This window comes from Falco peregrinus, chromosome 8, assembly GCF_023634155.1.
Source record: "Falco peregrinus isolate bFalPer1 chromosome 8, bFalPer1.pri, whole genome shotgun sequence".
Lineage (NCBI taxonomy): Eukaryota > Metazoa > Chordata > Aves > Falconiformes > Falconidae > Falco > Falco peregrinus.
In genome coordinates this window covers 17,168,599-17,196,289 of record NC_073728.1, presented here as the reverse complement: position 1 = coordinate 17,196,289, position 27,691 = coordinate 17,168,599, and the positions used below count along the sequence as shown (strand labels likewise).

The 27,691-nt window shown below is 38.2% G+C and overlaps 1 long non-coding RNA gene across 1 annotated transcript; it reads left to right on the top strand.

Annotated features, from left to right (window-relative positions):
• Window positions 1–1,607: 1,607 nt before the first annotated feature.
• On the top strand, window positions 1,608–25,635 carry LOC129785064 (uncharacterized). Its single transcript, XR_008748568.1, has 3 exons — window positions 1,608–1,721; window positions 7,576–7,747; window positions 11,417–25,635. It is a non-coding gene; the product is annotated as an uncharacterized LOC129785064 (long non-coding RNA).
• Window positions 25,636–27,691: the final 2,056 nt, after the last annotated feature.

Sequence of the window (27,691 nt, the reverse complement as noted above, 5' to 3'; positions counted from 1 at the left end):
GTCAAAATGGAGCAGACACAAATTCTCCTCTTTGGCTTCTTAATACAGGTATTAGGAGATGAGTTAGTTTTCACAGTATTGTCAGGACCAAGGCAAAGATTTAAATCTAGTCTTTCACACTGTCAATTTGATAAACTGTTGCTGGTTTGGATGGCAAAGTAAGAGGTTTTGGAGCCCCCTCAAAGGAATCAAGAAGTTTCTGAGAGTGCAGGGTAGTGCTATTAAGGACTGGACATCCTTAAATGTGCAGGTCATCAGATCTTGCAGCAGTTGCGTATACTTTCTGTGGAAGCAGTGACCCAGTCCAGGTGGGAATTTGCTGATCTGGGTGATCTAAAACAGTTGCATCTACACTGTAGGTGACTGCTTTTCTGGCTTATGCCAGCCTTGTGCACACCGTATTCAGCAGAGAATAAATTCAGGTTGACATCCCTAAATACAATTAAAGGAAATTACCCATAAGCATCCCGGCAACTACATCAAACTGGCTTCAGCAAGGATTACAATGTGAGGGAGTGTGATATCCACCCAAACACCATGTGTTGCAAAGAAGTGTGAGGAGCAGTTCCTTAGCTCATGTTCTGCTGCAGCTACTGGATACATTATCTGGCTGTCATGGCTAGAGGTTGCTTATTCCTTCCCTGAAATCCTGGTGAGGAGGATCATGTCAGAACTGCTAGGCAAACAAAATGGCAGGAAAAGTGTTTGGAGAGTCAAGAGATTGCAGACAACTTCTGCAGACCAAATGTGTTTGTGCCTTGAGGCACATGTGAAAATACAAGTGTAAAATGTGGCCAGAGTTTCGTGTTGATGCAAAAGTCTTGCTGGAAGTAGTGTGAAGCCAAGCTAGCCGGCTGTTTGGTAGAGGTGCATAGACAGCGGTTTCACAACCAATGAACAGTGGTTCACAACACTTTTTCCCAGACACACAAAGGTATGTCTTCCTGGGAAATGAATAGCCAGAATGATATGCTCACAGTGGCTTACGACCACCCACAGTTTTATTTCTGTCCCTAACACTGTGCTCAGTATTTGGTGCCTGCCTTGTGCCATAAACCTGTCTCATTCTACCTTGTGGCAGTGACCACTAAGATGAGCAAAACAAGCCCTCCCACCTTCCCCTCCCTGCACATCAGAGCAGGCATGCCAGTGACTGTCTCCTGCTCTGTGATGGCACACTGGAGAGAATGCAGTGCCAGCTTGGATGTGGCAGGCACAGCAGTGCTGCTCATCCATGTGAAGCAGGAAGCCTGATACAATGCATACAGAAGTCCTCAGAAAATAAGAGGACAACTTTGCAGCTCACCATGCTAATTTTGACATGTTCTGGTTATGTGGAAAGACAGAGGGGTGGTAAGAGGTCTCAGGCATACTTATGGAGGACTTCAGATGATCTGGCCTGAGCAAGGTGGCTGCTGGTCACTTTTATCCTTTCTTCAGGGATTTTCCACTAACAAGCCCAAGTTTCACTACTAGCACACACTGCTGAGCTACAAGGCATAAACTGAAGTGAAACAGAAATTTGAACCTGACCTAACAGGACAGTGTAGGTTTAGCCATGTCTCTAACGTGGCTCATAACCTGAGTGGAAAATAATATCATATCAGCCAATCATGCTTCATCAAACAAAAAAACAGAGCCTGAGGAGGTACCTAAGGGATCGTAGGTACTTGGTCAGTACAGAGGGCTGAGAAAGAATCCCAACAGTCCCCAGGATCTTGGTAAGACTGAAACTTATTTGCCAGCATTGCAAATAGTGTAGTCAGACTATTAAGAATGGGTATTCATCAGGAAACAGCAACATTTGTTTTCTCTTCTTTATTTCTTCTGTCTGAGAAAAAGCTATCAGCATTGTAGCTATTATTTATAGGAATTTAAATCAAATGCCAAGTACAGAAATATTTCTTTCCTTACCACTGACTCACTACAAGCATTGTGGTAAATTACCCTCTGTGTTTCATTTAGTATAATCAATGAAGTTGACTTGTGTCCTATGATAGCAGAATTTATCTCCAGCCTTAAACTGAGGCTTTTTATTTGTCTGATTGTTTTTAATTGCATTTCTGAATAGGTACAGTGTATTTCAAGTGCCTTGGGTTCAGATAATTGGTACTGTAAAGACAAATGTGGTAATTCTGTGCTGAGGGAAACGGGGCACATGGATGTCATCAAAAAAGGAAGGTAGGAATACCTTGGAAGAAAGAGGATCTTTGAACAGTAACACCACAAAATGGCTTCTGAGGTGAAGCTGCACCTATTATTTCAGTGCTGGCCATAACTGATAGACCTTTTTTTATCTAGTTTTGGAAAGTTTTGAAGAAACTACATGAGCTGAATTCTTGCCGAGTTTGTAGTTGATCTAACACACTTTTGTGAGGAAGCACTGTACTGTGTCTGGAGTCTGGCACTGAGAGGTCACATACGCTCTTAAAAATGAATCAATGGATTCACTGGCCTGCAGCTGCTGAACAGCTCTTCTCAGTGGTGCTAATTTGTTGTGGTGGTATTAGTTTACATTACCATTGCATTATAAAGAGAAGTCTTTATTGCCCCCTCTTCAGAGCAGTTGCAGTAAAGCGACCTACTGAAACTCAGGAAATACACACAAGGCTCAATGTGCATTTGAAGAAGTTTCTCAATTTTAATCAAGCAACTTTGTTTTTTTAGTCTGAGCATTACTAAAACTGGTTTTGATTAATATGTTTTTATGTGCCTGAATTACCTGAACCTATCCTAAGTTGTGCTTAACACTATAAAGATGATCTTAACTTAAAATAGGTATATCCTTTGTGTTAGACTGCTATGTAGCCATATAGGCTAGGAGGATTTAACATGAATCTTAACTGTAACCAGCTTTTACAAGTTGCTAAATGAATCATTTTTCCACTTAACTTGTTAGATGATTTTGGGCTCTTTTCATCACATTGTTTCCTCAAACATATTCATTACTTTAACACATTGGATAGATGTTTTCAAACAATACATTGTGGATACCAAAACCATACTCCGTATAGATTCTTCAGAGGTCACCTTAGCTGACACTTGTAGGAAAACATTAAATGATATGAATAATAACTCTCAGTTTGCTTTCTTCTTCCATTTTGGTGTACATTTTGTAAAGCCACTTGTTTTGAAAAAGTTTATGTTTGATGAATTTGCTTTTCCTTGAGAATTACAGAAGCACAGGTTTGTTTATTTTGTTGCTATCTATTTCTTCTGTCAGACAATAAAAATTTCAGTGTGCACTTGAAACAGTATACCTAGGAAAGATAATTTCATTTCCAAGTGAATTCCACAGAAATTTTTATTTCAAGTTTTACTTCTTCTACAATAAGCAAACTCGCCAGATAACACTTTCATCTCAGCATCTTGGTGGGAACTGAGTTTTATATCAAACCACAAAGACAGAGACTGGATCTAAATTAGATTGAAAGTTTGTGGGAAATTTCTGAAATGCTTAAGGCTTAAAGACTCCTGTCCATTTGCTGTGGTCCAATTCATTTTGAGAAATACTGCGGTTTGAGAAACAGCAATTCATCTCAGTAGATGAGTACTCAAGCATATGCTGTGAAATTCAACCTTAAGTGGACCTTCTGATGACATTTACGTGAGTCTTATAGAAAGTCTTATAATGTCATGGAGAGGAACATGGCTAATTCACGTGATGTTTGGGCAAACTTTTAAACCTTTACACTTTATTCACCCCATTGTAATCCTGAGCCTGCTAAGGCTGCGTTGCCAAGAACCCACCGCCTCTGTGAAAGCCAAAGAGTCCACAAAAAGGATCAGCATCTCTTTCCTTTATCCCATAGTCACACCTCATCAGGCCCTAGAGTGCCCAGGATGGCCAGCTGGCTATCAACATGCAGTTTTTGCTCCACGGCTTATCGATTTATTTGAGCCAAACGAGACAGGTAGGAATGAGTTAGAAAATGGTAATATATGCAAATCAGGTTAACATACATTGTTTTAAATATATAATGCAGATTGACTTGATTTTCTAACATTCATTTTTAACATATGCAACTCCAGCCCTAAAACTGTCCCTTAAGAAAAGCTTTACAGGCACTAGTTACGCAATTTCAGTGGAGTCATTCTGCCAGCGAGTCAGGCAAGAGATGCTGAATCTGCTGAGAGCTGAGAAGGCCCCAGCCTGCCAACAGCTTGCAACATGGAAAAGATGACTTCCAGCTCAATTCATTCTGTAGTTGTGGATGATCTGTGCAACATTTTCTTCTTCACCTGTTTGCTTTACTTTTTCTCAGAGTATGTGTACAACTGCCAGAGCTCCAAGCACCTGGAAGCAAATCATGAGCCCAACAATCTTCCTCTCAATAAAACCTTTCAGTTGAGGTGTGGCATGATGTTAACCACAGCAGATCTATGGCTGGCTAACAGTGAAAGCAAAGCTTACTTTCACATGATCTTACACAAAGAGGGAAAACAGCAACAGGGCTTTGTATTTAGAGGTGAAAGACGTTAAAGAAAGCTTCTATAGCACAGTGTATGGGAACCAGCTTCACACATATGTGAGCAGAAAGGAAAACAAACTTCTTTCTTTTGACCCTTCCAGTACTGCCTTGAGCATCTTTACAGTAGTCTATCCCCACTCAAGTGTCTCCATCAGACAAAACGACACAAATGCCAGCTCTATAGGAGAGGAAATGGTAGGGTTTCTGCCTTTGTACTTCTGCTGCAACAAATACCCAGGGCTTTGACTGTTACATGTGTTCATACTGATAAAAAACATTTCCAAATGTGCACACAACCCCAAAATACTTCTCACCACAGACCACAAACACCTCCCTCACCACTAAATGAAAGAAGTTTTAACGCATATCTCTCCACTTTCCAGGCTAACTTTTCCTCCTCTAACGTCTCACCCTTATTTTGTACACAACTTCAGGTTTTCAATGGAGAGTTCAGCATAAACTCCTAATGCTGTAGGTCCCATCACAGACACTGCCCGGCTACCATCCAGCCCAGTTATGGAGTCATAATTGATGAGGAGATTCCTTTTCTGTCTGTAAATGCATGAGCAGGCCTGGCCTGTGATCCAGCTAGTGTACAATCAAAGGTCTATGAAATGTCACTGTCTTTGAAGATGCTTGTGAAGAACCAAGTGCAGAGGACAGGTCTCACCCTCTTGGCTTTCAGACCAGCACTAAAGGTTACACTGCAACAGTTCTGCTCTGCTGTGTTATTTAAGTCTGTAGAAAGGTAGCTCGTATCAACTGGCAGTGAGACAATCTCCAAGTTTTATAGGCCATTTGTGTGAGAAATACGCTAATAATTCAGAGATTTTACTCATTTTAACCAGTTTCATTTTTGTGATGTGACCTCATAATCCATTTAAACAAGGATTAATACAGTCATCCAGAAACTCCAGCTTAATGTCACTAGCTTGATATTAAGAGAACATCTATTTACCATGAAGATATAGGACTGGGTGTGTGGTTGGTTTTTTTTCTGTAGAAGGTATGGGGTTTTGTTTAAGAAATACATACATAATTTTCAGATTAAAACATTGGATTTTCAAATGTAAATATTGAGTTTTAAATAAATGAATGAGCTTGGTTGAAATGTTGATGTGAAGAAGAAACAATGAAAAACATTGGTTGTCTGAAAATCAATGTTTTGTCAAAATCTAAATTCCAGTAGTTGCAGCAGCATTTTTCTTTACTGAAAGCAGCTAGGAATGTTGCTAATATACTTTCTTATGCTAGTAGAGAAAAAATTTAACTTTCCTCCTGAGCTAGGGAACTCCCATCTCAATATCCACCATGAATTACTTTCAGACAAAGGTTCTTCCTCTCTGTGAGAAGTCACCCACCACTGCTGTGTACCAACATACCAAAATATCTACTAACAACAGACAGCAGACACAGAGGCTGACTCTTACATTTTTCTACTGTAGACTGGCTTTCATTAATCAGCTGAAAAATGCGAAGGAGCAGTTAGTCTGAAAAGAAGCCCTGCCTCACAGCTGTGACAGTCCGCCACAACGTATGCATCGTGTCCAAGCCCCCGGTCACAATTTCTTTCCCTCCCTCTGGTATAAATACTTAGTACAGGGGTCCTCAAACTACAGCCCGTGGGCTGGATACAGCCCCCCAGGGTCCTCAATCCGGCCCCTGGTATTTACAGAACGCCCCCGCCCCCGACGGGGGTTGGAGGGGGAAACCAAGCAGCCGCAGATGGCTGTCTGCCACTGCATCCACGCGCCGGCCCCCTGTTTAAAAAGTTTGAGGACCCCTGACTTGGTACTTTTGATGTCACTGTTTCAAATGAATTGACACAGACTATCTAAATATTAAAGGTGTTCCTTTCCCCTGATGTGTTTTGAAGGAAATGACATATCTTGATCCTTCATCAACCTGTGCGTTTTTAATGACAAAACAACTATTCAGTGATGGGGTTTTATGGTGACTGGAACAATAGCAACCTTGAACACCAGTTTAAGTATTAATAACAGCTACAATAACTTTGTTATTCTCAGCACCAAGAGGGTTTACTGGATGCTCCACTTCCCTGTTGATGAAAATGAGAATAGCTTTGGAGCTCAATTCCTCTAAGAAAATCTAATGGCTTTTACCAAAAGAATGGTGGCATTTCTCTGAGAACTTGTCTCTGTAAGGTTTTCTGATTTACGGCAGGTTTTCAGGCTTGCCAGTCCTCATGAGTCCAGTCATTACCTTCAGGCTCTTAAGAAAAAGCTACTGTAGTGTCAGCGGACATAAGAGCATCAAAGGAACTATTTGTCTGTAGAAAGAGGAAACATTTCTCTTGAGCTCTAATGTTGTCAGCAGCTGCTTGTTTGTTCCACATTGTTGCTGAGGTAACCTCTGAAAATAATTGGTGTTAGTAATATTTTTAAATAGTGTCCAGTGTTGCAACATCAGTTTAGTGGCTTTCCATTCAAGGTTTATTACTGCTTATTGCATTTGCTGCAAAACTGATGTAGGAATGAAGAGGGATATATAAAAACTTTCTCAAGATGGATTTATTTCCATCTGAAAAACATCCATGCAAAAACATGCAAGTGAGCCCTGACCATGTGGCAAGTCTGTTGAGAAGCTCAGCTGAGCTTCCTACAGAGGAATTTTATGGTCAGAGAATGCCATATGTGTATACTAAGCATTGCACTTCCTTCATTGCCCCAGCTAGTTAGGTTAATACTGTCCCTGCTTTTCTCTCCCAGCACTGCCTGTAAGCTACCACCTGCGGCAGGTGTTAGGAAGAGCCTGTTTACTTGTTCATGCTGTGACTAACTAACTGCAAAGATTAAAAAAAAAAAAATAATCTTTTGCACTGGTACTTCATTGCTGGGGCCAAGATGAGAGGGAAAAATCTCCTTCTGAAATCTTAGGAACGATGCCAGTGTAGAAAGAGTCTAGTCATGTTCCTCTAAAGGGTTGAAGCTGTAACACTGCTTTGAGGGAGGATTTGCATAAAAGGAAAACTGACAAAGATAAACAGGGCATGAAGATGAATTAAAAGAAAAATAAAACACTCAGAGTTATTACCCTTTAATGTAACATTCACATTAAAAAACGTCTTCCTTTTCTTCCAAAGCATAACGTGCTTTTGCAGACTGCTTTAGAAGCAGTAAAGATACATTCTTACAGAAGTAATTACAATAAGCAAAGAAAACAAGAAGAACCAGAGGTCTTTGAGAAATTAAACTGTCCAGTATGAAGTCCAGCAGGAACTGGATCTCATGGAGGATAGAAAGAAGAGAGTGGAGGTATGTATTTGACTTTTTTACTGAATGCCTACTATTTTATCCAGCAGCCACTTTAAAATAAAGAAGGCAACAGCAGGAAACAAAATTTCAGCAAATGGCATGAAGGCATGAGTGCTCCTTGCTGTAAATCTCACTGAAAGTGGAAGCTGAATATATGTGGTGCTGCAGTAAGGAGGCAGACCATGTACCTCTCCCACACTAAATGTTCTAGTAGGAATGACACTGAACAGTAAAAACCCAATACTGCACTCTACAGTATATCTGAAGGGTAGAGCAAACATAAGAAGAGGGGAAGGTAGTTTAGAATGACATTATTCTAAGGGACCAGGACAAAGTTCTGCCTTTTGATTTTCAGTCAATATTAGACTTAAAATGCAGACTCTTATTGTACTGTTCAGTCTTTGTTCTCTGACTTTTTGATTCCGATTTTGTTGAGACAGAATTTGGCCCATTCATGCAAAGAATACAAGATGAAAATGAGGTTCCCTGTGTTTGCAAATTAGTCTGAAAATTCTTCCTGCACCCAGAATGAAGCTATTCTCCATGCTGCATAAAAGTCATTCTGCAGTCCTGACCCAGGCAAAACTTCTGTTGATTTGAATTGTTTCTTCCTGGCTGTGGTTATAGTTCTTAAGAATTTTTTTTAATGTGTATACTTTCCTTAGCAGGATGTGTAGCACAGCTGGATAAAAAAAATAAACAGTCTTGAAAGTATCATTTGTTTTCACGCTTGAAAGGGCAACTTCAGCTAGAGTATTATTGTACCTGTATATGCAAGCATAATCAACGTTTCTTCTGGTGACTTAGTATTATACTGCTTTTTTGAATGTCTTTTAAAACAGTTGATGAAATCATCTTAATTAGATTATTTGCTTTAGCATCTGCTGCTGTTGTAATTTCATTTTCAGTGTTTCCATTTGGTGAAAAGATATTTTTTTTTCCATCTTGCAAAACAACATAATATCTGTGTGCACATATGTAACTGTAGAGTGTATACATGTATTTTTAGTACACTCTGTTCCTTCAGCTGTGCTTGGGTAACCTGGTAAGATTCATTTCCTTGTGTCTGCATGATCATGATGCACAGCATGGGGGAACTTTTGTAATGTGATAAAAGAGCTGTGAAATCTCACATTTGCTTGTAGAAATAGAAAAAAAAATCTGTGTCAACACCAGCAAAGATCTTTTTGTAGGCTACAATTTTTTTAAAAAATAAACACTAAGTGGGGAATGGGACCACAGTCTCCTGAAAGTGTAAGGAGAATTAATGTAAGATTTGAGTAGATCAATATTTAGAACTTTTAAAACTGCTTCCTGTTATTCTCCTGATTTATTTTCAACCATTTTTAGACTCAGTCAGCTGCTGAGATATTTCCTTTGTGTGAGGCTTTAGGTTTTCATAAAGAGCTTCTCACAGTCCAGCAGCATTCATTGGAAACAAGTCTAGGAGCCGAATGCCAGAGGAATAGATAGGCTGGAAGGCAAGAGGCTGAGAACATGCTGTAAGCTCAGGAAGAGCTAACCACTTTCTTCTGAGGGTAAGCAGAAAATGTATGAACAAATTTGTTACATATACTGTAATGAGAAACTGGGTCTCATTTTCTTTAGAGTAAGAAGTGTTTGCTTCACTCCTCACCCCAGCCTTCTCAGTCAACAAATAAATTAAAAACATAACAACTTACTTTATCCTGATTTGCAAAGATTGTACAGCAGGCAAGGGAAAAACCCCCACATGCTAGCATATGAATTATTCCACTTCATTTATTAGAAAACTCTAATAATATTAGAAAACTTCTTTAAGAAAGGGAATTTTGTGTCCATTTTTTTAAATTAGAGTTTGCAGAGTATATGTTGAGTAGACCGTAACAGTGGGAACTCTGCTCTTCCACTGGCTTCCTTTCAGATGTTAAACTAGATGGTATATGGAGTCACTGTTAAGTGTGAGTGGTAATCCTGTTCAGGGCAAAAGTTCCACGCTGATTACAATGGCACCAGTGTCTGACTAGTGATAAAATACTCACTGTTTCAGTGGTTACAGAGCTGCACTGGTGCACTGGTTGTGCTCAGAGAGAAATGGTATGAAAACAAATCAAATAATTTCCAAACAAAATATTTTTAATACATTTAGACTGACGGCTGAGCTATTACATAAATGGAAACTGCTGCTTCTGAGATGCCGCTGCTGTTTTCAAGTGAATGTAGCAGTTTGCTTCAGCTGCAGTGTCCTGTGCAAGCCTTGTGCCTGATAATATCTCCTGTGGGGCTCCACCATGGTGGTGTACAGATGAACAGCTGTTCCCACAGTCTGACCAGATGTATGTGCTGGAGAGTCCAGGAGAAGATGAAAACATTTTGGGCATCTTCAGAGGCACAAGTGCCTACTGAGAACTTACTGGGGAGACAAATAAAAACTTGTGGACTTGAATATTGTGGACTTGAGTTATAACTGGGGTGATAGAGTGACAGGAGCCCAACTCCTGTCTTTGATTAAAAATACTTCAGTTCTTTGCAGCTTACACCAATTTGGAGAGAATTGGTCAATACACTTGAGGGCAGAGCTGCCCTTCAGAGGGACCCAGAGACACTACAGGGCCAACAGCAATCTTGTGAAGTTCAAGGACAATGCAAAGTCCTGCACTACAGAAGGACAAGCCCCTTGCAACGATATGGGCTGGGGACTGCCTGGCTAGGGTGGACCTCTATGGGAAAGGCCTTGTGAACCACAGCTTTCATTTGTAACTTATGCCTTCAGTAGGGAAGGATAAAATTCAGCCTTAGGAAATATGCCTGGTCAGGAACACAGTGCAATCATTTCACCTAATACCAACCACCACACACTACATAAATAAGAGAGAGCTATATGGTCCTACTTCAATTATTTCAATAAAATGAAAATTACATTCTCCCTTTCGGGAATGCAGAGCTTTACTCCATTTTCAGGCAGAACACAGACTTTCTGAAAGGAAGATGTTGTATTACAGGCTTGCCATTCACATTGTACCAGCAAACCTTGAAAACACTTCGAGTGTCATCCCTTCCCCTTCAGTTTAACTTCAAGGCAGTTCAGTACCTGTTTTCATCTTATCTGCATATAGTAGCTACTTGTAACCATGTTTAGTAACTATGTGCTAAACAAAACAAGTTTACAAACCAAAAACATTGGTTTTGTTAACTTCACCACAGACATGCATGTTACAGTAATAGATGAGGTTTTGGGTGGAGTTCAGTTTGGTTTGTTATTGCCTATGGATCACACAGCTTGTAGATGAGTATGGCACTGAGTATATGACACTAATTTTCACAGAAGACTAGAACTCCAGGTGGCTGATGTAGATGTTGCTATCTTATCTATCTTGCTTGCTCTATCACCGACTAACTTAAGAACAGTGTGGGGATCAGCACAGGCTCTGGAAGCCTTTTCAAGGCTTTGAACACTTTTGTGTTCATGCACTTAGGAAATTTGTCCCTGCTGAGCTCTGTGCTGCTCTGAATGCTGCTAGCTGTTGAACTAAATACCACAGATCTGTCTGTGTAAGCAGCTGCACCTGGAGACACTAGGGAACTAGACTGAAAGAATCCATCTTTTTTTCACCTTTTGTTCCTACTTTTAAAAACATGCTCACTTTCTCCAGGACCCCTGACACAACACCCTCTCTCTCCTTCTCACAGGAGAATAATGAAGCCCTGAATATCCACTCACAGAACTATTACAGATCTCAGTATTCCTTACTGAGTGGCGATCACCATTGTGACTGCCATTGCCACTTGGCACGGGTGAAAACTTCAGCTTAAAAGCCCAGATTGAAAGTCAGTAAAGAAGGAAAATCAGAAAACAGGACATGACTTTTTTGCTGTACATAACCCCCACGCCAACAAAAAAAGCAGAGGCGGGTGTCTATCCAGTGGAAGGAAGTACACTGGGAGAGCTGGAAGAGGAGGAGGACAGCAGAGAGGCTCCATGCAGCACACAGCTCCACAGTACATTTCCTTTTGCATTACATGTACATATATCCTAACCTTCTGCTGAGCTGCAGGGTCATGAGTTTTGGTTTAGGATCTTTTCTTAGGCAGGCATGTCAGAAAACTAAATGGGTGCAGAAATGTGGTCCTTTTTTTGTGAAGGACTAGTTCAAGTTCTTGAAACGTTAAAAATATTACATTATTACTGCAAGGTTTCACAGGTGAGAAACAAAGTTGAGACTTAAAGCTAAGTGTGTTTTCTTCCATCTTGGTTTGCTGAACTGATCATAGATGTGACTCCAAGACTAATCTAAGGATTTGAGGATGTCAGGTGATGATTGATATGTTTCCACACTTGGAAGTACAGTGAATATTTAATAGAAGAAAAGGTAATAATTTAAGTGGAGAAGAGGTCTTGTAAGAAAAGGAAAAAGATCCATGGAGTTTAAGCAGGCTGTGAGATAGTAACAGCAAATTACTTTCACCAGAATATCTAAGGGCATTTTACATTTTAGATTAATGTTCTTAATGGGGCAGTTACCCATACACTTCTTTGTCATAGAATCATAGAATTGTTTAGGTTGGAAAAGATCTTTCAAATCATCGAGTCCAATCATTAACCTAACACTGTCAAGTCTACCACTAAACCATGTTCCTAAGTGCCACATGTACATGTATTTTAAATACCTCCAGGGATGGTGACTCAACCACTTCCCTGGGCAGCCTGTTCTAATGCTTGACAAGCCTTTCAATGAAGAATTTTTTCCTAATATCCAATCTAAGCCTATTCTGGTTTTGGATAGTACTTTTGCACAAGGTAAAATTACTTCTGTAATGAACAACTCCATTCCTTTATAAATGTGACTGAGTTCTGTAACGCTTGTCACGCAGTTTGTGTACAGATATAGTATAATCTATTTTTACAGTCCTTTGCAAGTGTCATCTCACTGACAATAGTTTCTTCACACTCTCATATAGAGACTTTCTTGGTCCCTGGATCTGTCACTGAATTGTGCTGCATATCATGTATCTTAAGCTACCAGGAAACAACAGGCACAATAAATTAATCAGTCCCTATCATTAGACACAAATAAAAGTTTGGTGTATTCCTTTCTGTCAAAATGACAATACTATACTAGTAAAACAAACTGATCACAATACAACATGAATCTTAATGCATTTTGTATGCTGACATTGTTATTGATTGTTTCAGACATTTTTCTATCTGGCCTTCTTTTCTAGCCCAAAGACATCTAAAGTGAACTTTTAAGGTAAGTACCTAGCACACAAAGCCAGTAACAGTCTTTCAAGCAATAAAATGATTGCATTATGCATTACAGTGATTTTCTTAGACACTTTGACACCTAAGTGTTAGGACAGTAGTTTGTCATGGTAGGTTTAAGCTGCCATGATAATCCTTAGCTTTGTTCTTTTACTGTTTCCAGTCTTCACCACATAATTTCTCCCTAAATAATCTGAATTTCTGCCTGTTCTGCCTGTGTACTAAAGAAGATGTAAGCTGTGATTTAAATTTTAAGCATTAGAAGTCAAAACAGAAACACTTGTTTCTAACACAAAGATGAAGGAAAGGTCAGCAGAGAAGTCAGATGAATGGCTGATATGGTCTGACAGTTTGAGTAGGCATAGGAAGAGGAAAACAATTTAAAGAGAAGAATTAGTACGAGGCGAGACTCAAATATGACTTCAGATAATGAGTGGCTGTCTGGGATGCAATACCTTCTCACTTCTTAGTGACAGCAACAGACTGAAAAGTCTGAAGAAAGCAGTGAGCACTTACTGGGACAATCTCCCTGATTTTCTGTAACAGTACCCCCACACTCAGTAGGGGAAAAGTAACGAGTGTAAAATGCACTGCAAGTGTCATAAAGTAAGAAGACCTTAAGCTGAGGATAACACAATCTACAGATGTAGACAGACTTTGAACTAGACCCGAAACATGTAATCTGTAAGACTTTCAAAGGTGAAATCTGCTGATCATGATGCAAAAGAGAACACAAGGGAAGTATCAGTATTACTTGTGCCAGAATCTCTAGTGGCTAAGGATAATGAGAAAATGGTTTTGGGGAATGCGATGGAGAAACCTCTGCCAATAAAAGAATAATAAAACCTCTTCTTTTCCTGAATATTTCAATGTTTATTGCTGGTGGTTTTGTTTTTGACAGCTTGCTACAGGTGGGTAGCAGTCCTGGTTTCATCTGTGTGGTCTAAAACCTCTACTTGACAATAACCACAGACTTGTCAGCACCATGTACCTTCTAGCCCCATGCAGCATTTTTCAGACAAACTATAGCTCTTCCTTTCTAAAGCCTTTTTAGGAAAGACAAGAGAAGTTCAGTAGCTAGGTGGAGACCTTGACTTGCCCAAGACAGTAGAAAGGTCAGGTAGTGTTTCTGCTACTTCAGAAATGAGACAGTCATCTGCTTATTGCCTAACCATACTTCCTGTAAGGCAGCTGATAAAAGCCTGCTGTAAAGGTTTTCATGTCTATAGCAGGTTATAATCTTACAAGTTAACAGAAGCCCAGCCCATGAAACTCAAATGGTGATGAACAGGCCAATCATATGTTAAATCACATAAGTGATAAACTGATATGGGGGAATCATGCAGGATTATCCCTCCATGTGTTTGGTACTATAAAGAAAAAGCAGATTTATGTTGGTAGGTTAGTATGAGAAATGTGCCTTCTCATAGCCAAATGTGATCCCGACTTACTATACCTGACGGATAGTAGGTAAGAAGCATCACCTGCATGTACTGCAAACACCATGTTACTGGTGCTGCTGTTGAGGGACCATGCAGGATCACATGTTTAACTCACGAAGCTCAGAGACACCTGTGGATGGGTTCTTACCAGCTACTAAGACTATTTTTAATCAACTCTTCAAACTACCTTAGAACTTTAATACTATAGGATTGCGAAGTAAATGTTCTACATTAATACAGGTGTGAACTACTAATCACAAAATGAAAGGAGAAGAAAACCACAATGTAACATACGATAATGCATCAACAAATGTAATCTGGTATTTGAGGACTCTTATTTTATTGACAATTGCAAATGAAATGGCCATCTCATTACTGCTGTGTATTTTTACCTTAATGCTTTACCTCTGTGGTATGAATGTTATATTTGACATCTTAAATAAAATTATTAAACATTCAAGAGCTCCATTAGGGGACAATTTTTGGCCTGCAAGTGCTTTTCCGGTGTTGGTAACACAGTTCTAGTACACAGGGAACAGATTCAGCCAGTGAAAACTAGCTTGCACAAATGTTGCAGATTTCTATGATTTTTTTTTCTCTTTTTTAAGTCTGAATGTGATTGATATATCTCCAAACACTGACTATACAACCTTATGTCAAGAGATGAGTCAACTGAAAAAAAGCACATGCAAAAAAAATTCAAATAAATTATTTTTCCTTACAAAAAATCCAACATTATAAACCTATTGCAAGAAATTCCTGTATAACTGAATGGAGATTGTCTTAAAAAAAGAGCTCCACACAAGAGCAACACCACCAGGACTGCTCTTACATGGAATTTAGCAATCTGTTTCAGCAGTACAGGGAAAGTCTTTCCAAAAATATAGTTTTATCAAGTGGGAGAAACATGGTACTAAGGCAAAGCCTTGCACATGCAACACTCCATTCTCATAAGACATTCGGCTGATTAGTCGGACTAGTTCATACTCCACTAAATATGTGGTTAGAATATTTGTTTAGTCCTTTACTGTGGGTTTTGCAGGTCGGTGTTTGCTGTTAGTATCAAGAGAAGGCAAAATGAAAGCTTTCTCTGGACTGAAAATACTGCTGTTTTGCAGGGAAGTAAGTTGCTGCTTCTTTCTAACCCATCTCATGTATTTAACACTTTAATTATATATGGAGGACAGAGGAAAGTCTATGTAACTGAGAAGATGGTGGTACTATGGCTGTTAACAGGTAAAAATAAAAGCTTAGTGCTGTCACAGCTTTTCCCGCTGATGCCCACTTTCCACGATAATAGATGTAGCATAAGAAATCAGCCATGTAGTAGGGTGATGTCTCAGATCTGATTGAGAGAGGTACCTTAAAAAATCTGAGCAATTTTGTAGTAACTCAGAACCATTGTCCCCACGAGAATATGAAACAATGTATGTGAAAAGTTCACACAGATGATTTAGAGATGTAGAAAAGGGCACTAGGATAAACATTTTTTAAATCAATGGTTTACTGAGAGTAGGGGTAATAAAACTATTCTTTCACTTGCTAGAGGAAAAGATGAAGGAAAGAGCTGGGATATGACAAGCAAGGGAGAAAACTGGGAAAATCAGACAGAGGAAGAACTTTCAAAAGCCAGTGATAAGGCAAAAGTAAGCAAAGTTTATACATGAAGCAATCAGAGTAAATAATTAAGCGAGAGAGACATAAGTCAAGACAGGTTTGTCTTTTCAAAGATCTTGCAAGGACTTCTGAAAAGTAGGGAAAATTACAAAATAAGGGAAAATTCAGAACTTGCTAAATAGTGGCTGAAGGGCTATCCTCTTACCATACCACCATGTCCTAACTGCCTCTTCAAATCATGATTTTGTCACAAATATTTCAGCACATCTGCATCATGCAATTTTGGTAGCAAATGTAAACAATGAAACCTTTAAATAAACACCATGAAAAACACTCTTTTTCTGAGTATTTGGAGGTAATTTTCAGTTCTCTTACAGAAATCTTTAAATATGTTTTGTCTACAGTCATTGTTTTTGAAAACAAAACATTCAGGCTCTTAAACTAACCAAACAACATTAACTCCTAAAAATCTGTTCTTTCTTTGCTTTTAAATATAGCTAATGGACCATATGCCCATGACAACACTGACTGCTGTGCTAACTCTAAACTGAAAACCAAAATAACTTGTAGTTCCATGTTATTGAACATGTTCTAAGTGGTCAATGAGGTTTCTGTCATTAACACAACTGCATGCCCACCATGCCAGCTGTGCTTATTCACCTGCTTGTGAATTCTCTTCTCTAAAACAGAACTGCAAAATTACCAGGTTCTAGCAAGTCACTTCCTTAATCAACATTTGAAAAGCAGCCTTCTCACAAACAATCCAGAGAGTGGCCACATGAACCCTGCTCAGGAAATGGGAACTTGACCTGCTGAAGGATTTGCAATGCAAGAATGCAGCTGCGATTCCTGAAAGGGCTGAGGCTCTGCCTTTCAGTTCTTGTGGTTTGTGTATGCAACAGGGTCTCAGATCCCCCACAGACTTTGTAGATTTCCTGCAAAGCATTTATTTGCTTAGTTGGATTTCTTGCTAAGCAAGCGTTTGGTAATTATGGCATTCTAGGTACTACATGATGTAAATCATCCTCAATTTTAAAAGATCATAGTATACATTTATGAATTTCTGTGGTGGTGATCTGCAGACCCAGCAGCATCACAACACATATTTCAAAAACAAGCCAAGCTTGTGACCGTAAAGACGACTGTCATTTGCTACAACAGAAGGTAGTTATGTTCTCTAGTTTAAGAGAAAATACTGTCTAGGGGAGGGGAGTCTAACTTCCAGAATCTTTGTCTCCAGATACTTCACTTAAGCAAATCTCTAGTCGTCCTCCCCTCAGAAAAAAAAAAAAAAATCTGATTACATTTTTTTGCTTACAACTACAATAAATGACTTGGCTTAAGTATTTTTCCCCCTTCTTTCTTGACAGAGAGTCTCAGCACGAAGGATGACAGATCATCTCAAATAATACTTAATCTTTAGAAATTATTTACAACAAGTCAATGCCCCCAAGAATAAAAGAAAGCATTTAATGTGGCAGACCATGATGTAGGGGAAGCAATAAAAGGAAAACGCAGCTTGAACTGTAATATTGCTGGGTAACTTACATCTCCCTGCTGAAGGCAGCAGAGTTGCAGTTACTGAACGGCTAATCTGTTCTACTGTTTTTTAATCAGATGTTGGCATTATCTGTCACTAATTGCTTTTTCATTTCCACTTGTAATTATTCCATTGCATGTTTGTGGTGAGAAGCTGAAAATGAAGCAGATCACCAAGAAAGAATTAATTGTTAATGAATAATCATCAGTAGGAAGCCAATTTCATTATCTTCAAAGAGGTAGCCAGAGATTAACTACTAACTGGTGTTCTACTTTCAGTGCATGACTGTAAAGTAATCGCAAATAATCACACCCTCCAACTTCATCAATTATTTTCCATTATGTGAATTGATACCCATTTTTGTTTTTGTTGTTTAATGTTAATGGTAGTATTCAAGCTGGGGAGTGCTAATTGGAAGGTGTTGTATTCAGTGAGCTTCAGTCCTAATTATTAGAACATCTTTTTCATTAGCATATGATTCTAGGAGGAATACATGGTGGTGGTTACTAAATTCACTGTGTTATAAATGCATTATCTTTATCAATAAATTTTAGACAGTAACTTAAAATAAAGTGATACATCCAAAGCTACTTTCTCAGCAATGTTCTAAAGACGGTAGATCTGTTTTTCAAACATGCCATCATTAACTGTTTATTGAGAAATTCTCCTTAAATCAACATGTTGAAAACAAAGACTGCTTGGGATTTAAGCAATGGGTATAATAGTGTCAAGGTACGAAAGAAATCAAATAGAGTAAAAAGCCTGTTATATACTAAGCAGAAATCTAAAAAAAAAATCCCATCTGCCTCACCATTATTGCATAGATTGATGGTCCAGTGAGAATTGTTGACTCTCAGCTTTCTATTCTGCCTTGCTACTGATTTTTTGTTTAGTCCTCTGTGATACCAAAAGCAACCATAAAGAATAGCTCTCCTAATGTTTTTAGATAAATTCTGTATTACAATTTTGCAATTTTATTGAACTGCTATAGAAGAAATAATGCCAACTGTGATTCAATCTCTGTGTACCATTGCATTCACTGAAGCCTCTAGTCGTCTCCATGTGTGGATATCTGATAACAGTGAAAACATCGCCTGTATTTTTTCCAGTTTTGTACCTCTGCATGTGAAACTCCCTGAACTTTCATCAAGGGAACAGTCATTATCTGTTAGTTCCCTTCTGTTTGAACTGATTTAAGACAAGTCAGCTTTTAGACACATTTTTATGTTTTGCTGGAGCAGGCGACATAAGGCAAGTGCACTACCTGCATCTGAAGGAACAAATACATTAAAAGTAGTTCTCTTCATGGCCCTCTTTGGCAGCCTTAATCTTTAACTGGGAAGAAAGACAATATAGCAATGTTCTGGAAACCTAAAGAAATACCACTAAGGAAGATGAGCTCTTCATGAATTTCCAGTTTTCTGCAAAAAGAAAGAATGGAACATTGCAGCAACCCTTCACACTTCTAACAGGCTGCATCTCAGAAACACCAGGAATGAGTGGTCATAAATGATTTCTGAAAACCATTATAATTAACATAGATGTTTGACTTTTGCTGAGAAGTAAGAGTTGGCCTATATGGAGTTAACCCATCCAGCGTGACCAGCAATTTCAGAAACTGGAAAGTTTCATTCAGCTACATGCATCTTCTTAAACAAAAAGCAGCTAATAGTCACATCAAGCCCCATAAAAAATTGCAAAGAAGTTACAGTGATCTGTTGTCAATCATATAACTAACCTGTGCCACCTCTGTAAAGTAACAATATGCTCCTTTCTCTTTGAAGGTTGTATTCAATGTGTTGTGACAGAGCTTGGATCACTTTTCAGCCAAAACAGTCAAAAGCAGCAAAAGTAATTTTCTTAAAGGCAAGATATTTTTCTCATCTATCATGACAAAGTGTGATGTGCTGATGTCATTGCTGCCACAAAATACTCTTCAAATTGTGCACGTTTGCATTCAGAGGAGGGTGACTTCTGTTATATTTCTTTTTTGGCACAGAATCTGATGATCTATTAAATAAATATTAATCCCTTGCCGCCTTCAAAGCTGTCTCTGCCATATTAGGATTTTAAATATCTTCATTAATTGCTTAACTACCTTTTCCTAAATTCCCCATGGGGTCCTTTGATACTAGTCACTCTAATGTGTTACCATGTGATTCATGGCTTCACTCTGCTGTAACACAGAATGTATTTTTAGCCAATTTTGTTTTACAGATGTCTTTGATAAAATCAAAATTCAACATTTTCAGACTCCAAAGCTACGCAGACCTAGAAATAGCCATTATAGTACTACGTTTTAAAAAATATAGAAAGTACTTCTGCCTCAGTTTACATTTGTGGAAAATGTTTCCAATCAAAACAATTCCGTGGGTAAATACCTTCAGAGTCTAAGCCACACAGAACACATTAGTATGAAACTGGCAAAAGAAGCAATAGAAAAGGTTGATTATATTGAAATATCCATGATAAAATTATTCTTTGAGGTAATTACTCACATAAAAATGTTCTTGCTTAAAATGAAGTTATGAAGGATCAAAAAGGGTCATAAAGAAATGCTAGATCAAGCCAATTGCTTCCACCTGGTGTAGAGGATCATTTAAAGCTGAGATTTTAAATATAGTCCACAATTTCAGTTGCATTGCTACAAAAACTAGTGGACAACTGCCTTGTTTTTCCAGTTGCTGCATGTCACAAGTTGAAAAGATTGATCAAAAAGCAGTAACAATACACAACTTTTATGTATGTTCAGAACATGATGAAGTTCTGTACACGGAAAAGCTCTCAAACTTAATCTAGCCACATATCCAGGATAAGAGAGGTGAAATGTGAAAAAGTAAAATGGCAACCAGAAAAAACCAAGCTGTACTTTGTGATAGTTCTGGGAAGATCACTCCCAAAATGTAACAGGAGAAACTCACCTTCAGTAAAATAATTTTGGCAGCTGCAAACGGCAAACTGCAAACATGCATACATGCTTATGTATTTATGCATTCATATTTTTGATGCAAAGGTCTGATATACTGTCCACTCATGTATCCTGCAAAACTGAATTTGCCCACCTCCTCCAGTCCCTGGAAGAGACCAAATCATACGCATTTTCCCGTAGGATACTTCACACTGAAATTACCACATTGAAATATTTTATAACCAGAGGTTGCATTATTTATTTTGTCATTGTCTCTTCTGTTTAATCATCTTGTTTAGGGGGAACAAAAGATCTCATGAAGCATCTCCTGGCTCCCCTAATTAGAGATTTGGGTTCAGTGATGAGAATACTGATCTAATTAGCTATGCATATTCTTTTGTAATTGGCCAGGACAAACTGATCTTCAAGAAGATTCTAGATTTTTTTTTGCTGTGTCTTATTCTGTGGTATTTTTGTCATGCTACAGACTCTGAAAAGAGTGTAACAAACAGTACCTGATTTTTCCCTAAGAAGCAAAAGTTGGGTAAGTGTTCATCTGTTATTGAGCCTTCTCCTGTGAACTTCCCAGCTTTCATTTCTGACCTTTCTTGCATTAAAGGAGGCATCTTAATTTGTATTGCTAATAGCTAGCTGTCACACTTAGCCTGACGTATCGTAGACACAGATAAAACCACAGGCTTAGGTATCCCTCGTGTTTAGCCTAAATTTAAGCTCATATGAGAACCCTTTGACTATAGCTCACTTTGAAATGAAGGTGATGCCTTTATACTAAGAACAGTGTTTTGAAAAAGTGACATATTGATGGCACAGTGGGAGATAGTAGGAATGCCATCTTTTTGTTACAAAGATTCATAGCCAAAGGGTTTTCAAGACTAGCTGTTTTTATTGTTTCCAGCAAGGAAATGCTGATCACAAGGAAGAATTCAGAGGTAGGACCATAGTCCAATGCTAGCTAGAAATTTTACTATAAGAAAACGCAGTTTTCTTTTGGATCTGGCTGTCTGCCAAATTGTTACTCCTTTGTCATAACCAGACTGGATTATTGCAGTGAGCCTCTACATAGCAATACACCTAACTATTCATCTCAGAATTTCAGGGAGTAGAGCATAAAGTTGTCTGCCTAACTGGCTTATTTGTTGCAAGTGACATTTTTCAGCTACTCAGAAAAATGCATTAGTATCCATTTTATTTCTGGAAATAAAATAACTTATTTGTAGGGATCACTAAGCACTGTAGAGCTTATGTCCTATTTCCAAGAAGTGAAATTAAGTGGGGTACTTGGATGGCGAGCCTCCAATTTATACATCTTCTAGAAGACCCTGTAAATTTGTAAATCGACTCAGTTTTTAGGCAAATTGTAGCTGATTCCTTCATGTGAGTAATTAGAAGGAAGGAAACTTCAAATTTGGTACATGATGTCGAAGAGGTGTCTGTAGCCCATTTATAGAATTCAATGATATAAAACTCGTATTAGATCAATCAACTTAAAAAAATTGTGGAGCTAGAACACAGAGTATCTTTGTCTTTTGTGTTACCAGCAAACAAAGGAAAAGTGCCTCCTTAAAACAATAAACAAAGGAGAATAAGGCTTCCATAGTCGTAATTCAGGTTTCCAACAGCAGAGAAAGATGTTTCCTCCAGCATTCACTATAAAGAGGAATTTCTGACACTTTCATTATTTCATCTTATTGTCTATTTAGCTATAATACAAACATGTGAACTATTAAATACATACACAATTAGAGACCTCTTGGATCTATCATATAAATTGTCAGGGGTCGTGTTCTAAAAGCCCAGCTACCTTCAGCTTTAAGGAGAGTATTAGGCATTGAAAGTCAAGCAAAACAGTTCATGACTTACATGGAACATTACGAAAACCAGCACCAAGCAGTATGCCATTTCTGATCAAGTATCAAGGCTCTATAATCTCTTCTTTCCTTAGCTGGATTCTTCACACCACAATCAAAATGTCACCAGAACCAACACAGAGTATTCTGAGGTTTATTCAGGCACACCACATCTCATAGATTGATACAATGGACTGTGACAGCTCTTTCAGAGGCATTCCAGTCCATCATGTCCTGTTGTTCATGTACACAAGCTTGTGCACTAAAACTCATTATGAAATATTTATCCCCAGAAAGGTTATGTGCATTATCAGTAACAACTTCCCCAAACAAAAATAAGTCAGTCATTTGCCATTTTCCCCCAAAGCCCTAAGTGTGCATCACAAATTAAGGTCTTCAGATCTTTAGCTAAGAAAAAAAAAAAAAAAAAAAAAAAAAGACAGCAGGAAAAAATATTTATAATTTATTACTGGCTGAATAAACTAGGCGAAAATTTTATGCCTTTCAAACACTTTAAAAGGGCCAACCAACCAGCTGCAAGTGGAGTTTATAACTGGAAGCCGTGACACACTATACCCTACAGTAACATCAAGAGTACTTTTATAATACTGTCACCTGAATACAGCACTACTTCACTTGGCAACAAAGTCCCTGTATTTGCCACTCGTGAAATACACTCAATTCAATAATGTAAAATACAAAGTCATATTTTTGCATTTATTTATAGGCTTTCTTTTTTATTCCAAACCAAAATTTCAACATAACATACATAATTCTGTCTGCTTTCAGGGGGATTTCATTAGACTATAAGTGAATTGCCCTTCTGGCTGCAAATCTGTTTTCTTTTGCATTCCCATCCCTCCTATGTGCTACATTCCCTCTTAAATTCCACATGGATTCTATAGATTTTATTTAAGCAGGGCCAAGTTGAATGAACAGATCTGCCCTAGAGAAGTTTGCCTCTTTTAGCATGCAACCCACCACTAATGCTCCTTTTTCATTTAGGTTTTCAATTTGGATGAATTCCAAATAACCATTTATTCCAATAGAAACACAACTAATTACACAAAGCATCTTAATAAAGAATGGAAACAAGATTAAAAGCCCTCCTCCTTCTGGTGTTGCAATGTGTAGAATTTATAAAATGCAGAAAGGTGCTTTAATTTCAGTTGTAGTTAGGCCTCATAAACAATCTTTTATCCAGTGTTGTAATACCAAATAGAACAGTATTCAAGTTGAAGGCAAAATATAGCCACCTTATATGCATTTATTACACCAGGTTTGCCTTACTCAGTATGTTTTCTCAAGTTTTGCAAAAGAATGACAAGCTCTTCACATATGATGTGTTCAGAGCACCTGTTCTGTCCTAGATAATTCCCTGCCCTAAGATCTTTCTGTCTTCAAGAGCTTTGCACACCATGGAGAGATAAACAAGCATGTAACTGAGAGAAAGAACAATTTTACAGGTCACCTTGAGTCACTGCAATCAAAACTGAAATTTGTACAGACTCTAAGAGCACTGTCCAGTTGGCTAAGATAGGTTTCAAAGAAGCTCTTAATGGTTACACAGGTGTAATGGTCCTAAGACAAAAGAAGAATGAGGCTGGAAATGGTCAAATTAGACGAGTTATGAGACATAGAGAAGAGTAGGGAAAGAAGGTATATTTAAGGAAGATAAGCATTATGTGAGTGATAATAATAGTAGCACTGATACCATTAGAGATGTGAAGATGATGACTGAAATCCCAGAAGGGAATAACATACTCTGCAAGTGGGTAAGTCTGATGACAAGCTTTTTGACTTGAAATTACGCAACAGAAAGAATGCATGTACTAGGAAGGCTAAAGAAGAGATTTTTCCCATGTAACCATTGCCCACAGTGAAGCCTATGTAATTACAGATCTGTGCTGGCAAGAACAGATTGTGAGAGCACAAAGGAAAGGGGTATTTCCTTCTGCTACCTCCTCTGCACCACAAAGAAGCTCTGGCAGGATCCAGTTAAAACAGCTATTGTACAGCACATCAGATCACTTATGCAATGCTGAACAGTCAAGACTCAATCCCTTCATGAGGAATCTCTTATACATGTGATGTCATCTGTTGAACAAAGCACAGTATTGATGGTCAAACAAACAGAAAAAAATCTGGTAAAGAACTAAATGAGAGATCTGGAACTCAACAGAAACTTGTGGGAATACCGGAGAAAGTTAAAGCTGGAGATTAAAATGGAGTAAGATTATACTTTAAATCAGGCAATACCTTGCTCTGAACCTTCACGTTTGTAAGAAATTTCCATTGACTCAGAGGTTATGTGAACGAATATTACAGAAATTTACAGAATAGCAAAGAAAAATTATCTGGCCACCTAGAAGGGCTACTGCCCCTGCTAGTCCTCTTCCTCCTAGATTCAGTGTCTTTACATTGTCTTCCAAAAGCATGGCATGCTGTTGTCAGTCATTCAGCTCAGCAGTTTTTAGAGGGATCGCCATGGAAAACTAATGACTATACAGAAAAGATGTCCAGATCTCACTGGCAGAGTTAGTGAGATTAGGCAAGGCCTTATATATACATACATACATACATACATGCCAGTAAGATTCATTATGCCCTCTGGTATCCATCCACTTTATAGCAACAAGCATCAGAAACACCTAAGAGCTCAGGAGAACATAAGAGAAAAACAAAGCCTTCCCAATTATTCTAGTCAGTCTATTGCTTTTAAACCTTTGAAAGTTTCAATTACATTTCTAATACATAGGGGGAAGACACTGCAAAATAGAATGCCGTTATTCTAGGGGAATTTGTCTTTCACTCTCAACACAAATGAAAGGATAGCATAAACCAGTGAAAAGGGTCTCTTTATCTATAGAAGGTAATAATTAGTTATTTATATCTTATCATTTGCAAGCATCACTTCCTCAAATTTAGGGTACTGCCAGCTAGTAAACAGCTATTTACAAAACCAGGTCACATTACTTCCTGGTACTAAACTCCTGACTGGTCTTTGCAGTGCTGTTAAAGATAAGACAACTAGGAAATCCCATGATTTAACAGCATAAAGGTCAATAGCTGGGAGTGAAACACAGTAGAAATATGCCAGACGCTACAGCCAAATAGTCAACTCATTATAGAGCCTCACTGTAACCTTTTCAGTTCCCTCTCCCCAGCAGCTTACAGAAAGCGTGGCCATTGCTTCCACAACTGCCTTGAAACCTCAGTGCCCCCACTCTCTCCTTCTAACGTGTTATGATATAGCTACTAATATAGCTATGATATACAGGATATAGCTACTAATAACAATGTTATATAATTTACAAAAGAGGGACAATTTTTTTTGTAGTGTAGACTATGCCCATCTGTACTAATTCATTACCTCAATACTCAGTGCTAACACAGTTCTTGGTAGTCTCACTTTTGGGCAATAAGAAAAACCCATAAATGCTGTGCATATTGGCAGCTGAGTAACTATTTAAGAACACGAGTGCTATATGCACCTATATTTTTTATACTGTATAAAGGCTGTCTTCAAAAAATCTTGGGTTTTTTTGTAAGATCTGGGAAAATTGATTAATACTGCATCCTTCTGCTCCCCTTGGGCAGCTCTATATACCTTTAATATTTTAAAGATCTAGCCTCCATCAGACCAGTACTGCAAATGTTTTTCAAGTAAACTCTCACAGAGAATCTGCAGAACTAAGCACCTCCAGAGCAGAGTGTACATTCAGACCATCAGTCGCTTACTTCAGATTTTCATGTGAATGGCTGTAGCAAAAGTACCCATTCTCTGTTCTTTGCAGGTTAACCACGCTCCCAAGACATTGAGAACTGACCATAAAGTTTCAGAACTGGAAATAATAAATGTTATGCAATAAGGGCAACACATTAACAACACTACTCTTGGAATTTGAGACATTGCAGTTTCCTTTAATTTCCCAGTTATTTACAATATTGTATTAATTTTGACTACTCCTTTCATGCTTTTATCTGGAGAGACTTTAGGAAATAGAAATTGTCCCAAGCGCTTCTGGACTTGACCAATGTTCGAATTATATAAAGGAAAATCGAACAAGAACTGACTAGTGCCAATACATTATTTTCCTACAGCAATTGCTGAGCTATTAATTATTTTACATAAATTAATGAATGTTTACGTGATCTAATTGCATGTTAAGTTCCTTCTGTCTAAAAATTAATTTTAAGAAATATTTTCTCTATGTGGGAAGAAGAGTCATATTTATCAACAATTACAGAAATATGAAATTCACATCCATTTTTACTCTGTTCTTGAGTGAATATCAAAACCTCACCACTTGATCCAATGCTGCAGTAGTATTTTAATGATAAATCTGCATTTTACATTGACCTTGGAATAGATTCTATTTCTTTCTCAAAGCACTCAAATTTTACTTTGGCAAACAAAAATTAAAGTGTCACATATCAATAATATTTCTACTAAATTTAGTTATAAAGATATAGATTAAGTTAACTGCACAAGTTAAGTTCATAAAAGCAACTAAGATAAAGAGAAGTATAAGTACTTTATGAGGGTACTATTTTATGGATGATCAATACAAGTAGGAGTATACACGTTAGACTGGGTTTTCACTCAATGTGTGTGGCAAAGTTACATTATCAAAAGTCACTACCCAGTTAATGAGATTGCAGAAAACAAAGAAAGAAGAAGATCCTTGTTTATTGTTTAATAATAGAAATAGTATCTCAGATTTGCATAGTACATCAAAGGCTGCCCAGCTGTTTTCCAAACCAAGACATCTGTAAATGTGTTAAACTGTTCAAAGACAGTTCACTTATGCTGTGTTAATATAGCAATACCCTTATACTTGCTCTGCTTATTGCCCAAGTAATGAATGGAAAACCCACCTGAAGAGTTACCTCAGAGACAAAACTGCGCTAAATCCTGATTTCACAATCAAGTAAATGACAATTTTACGGAAAATACCAATAAATACTGCCAGAAAGATTCCGAAAGCCACTACTGGCCCTTTCCATACTGAATGAGAGAGATGGCACTTCCTTGCCCATCGACTAGCTGAGTAGAAGAGTGTCCAAAGGCTGCATTAAAGCTGTCATGAAGTAAGAAGCTGGGAAAGCCACAAAGACCAAGATGCTATCAACCAGCACATGTAAACTGCTTGTGTAAAGCAGCATGGATTAATCCCAGTGAGCTGCTAGCTCCTGGCAGTGTGATCACAAAGGAGAAGGTTATCAGAATCATTTACAATCTGTGAATGTAACTACACTGCAGCTGAAGCAGTGGGACAGGCTTGAGGGAGACAGCATGCCTCTGTGTGTTTTGAAGGAAGATA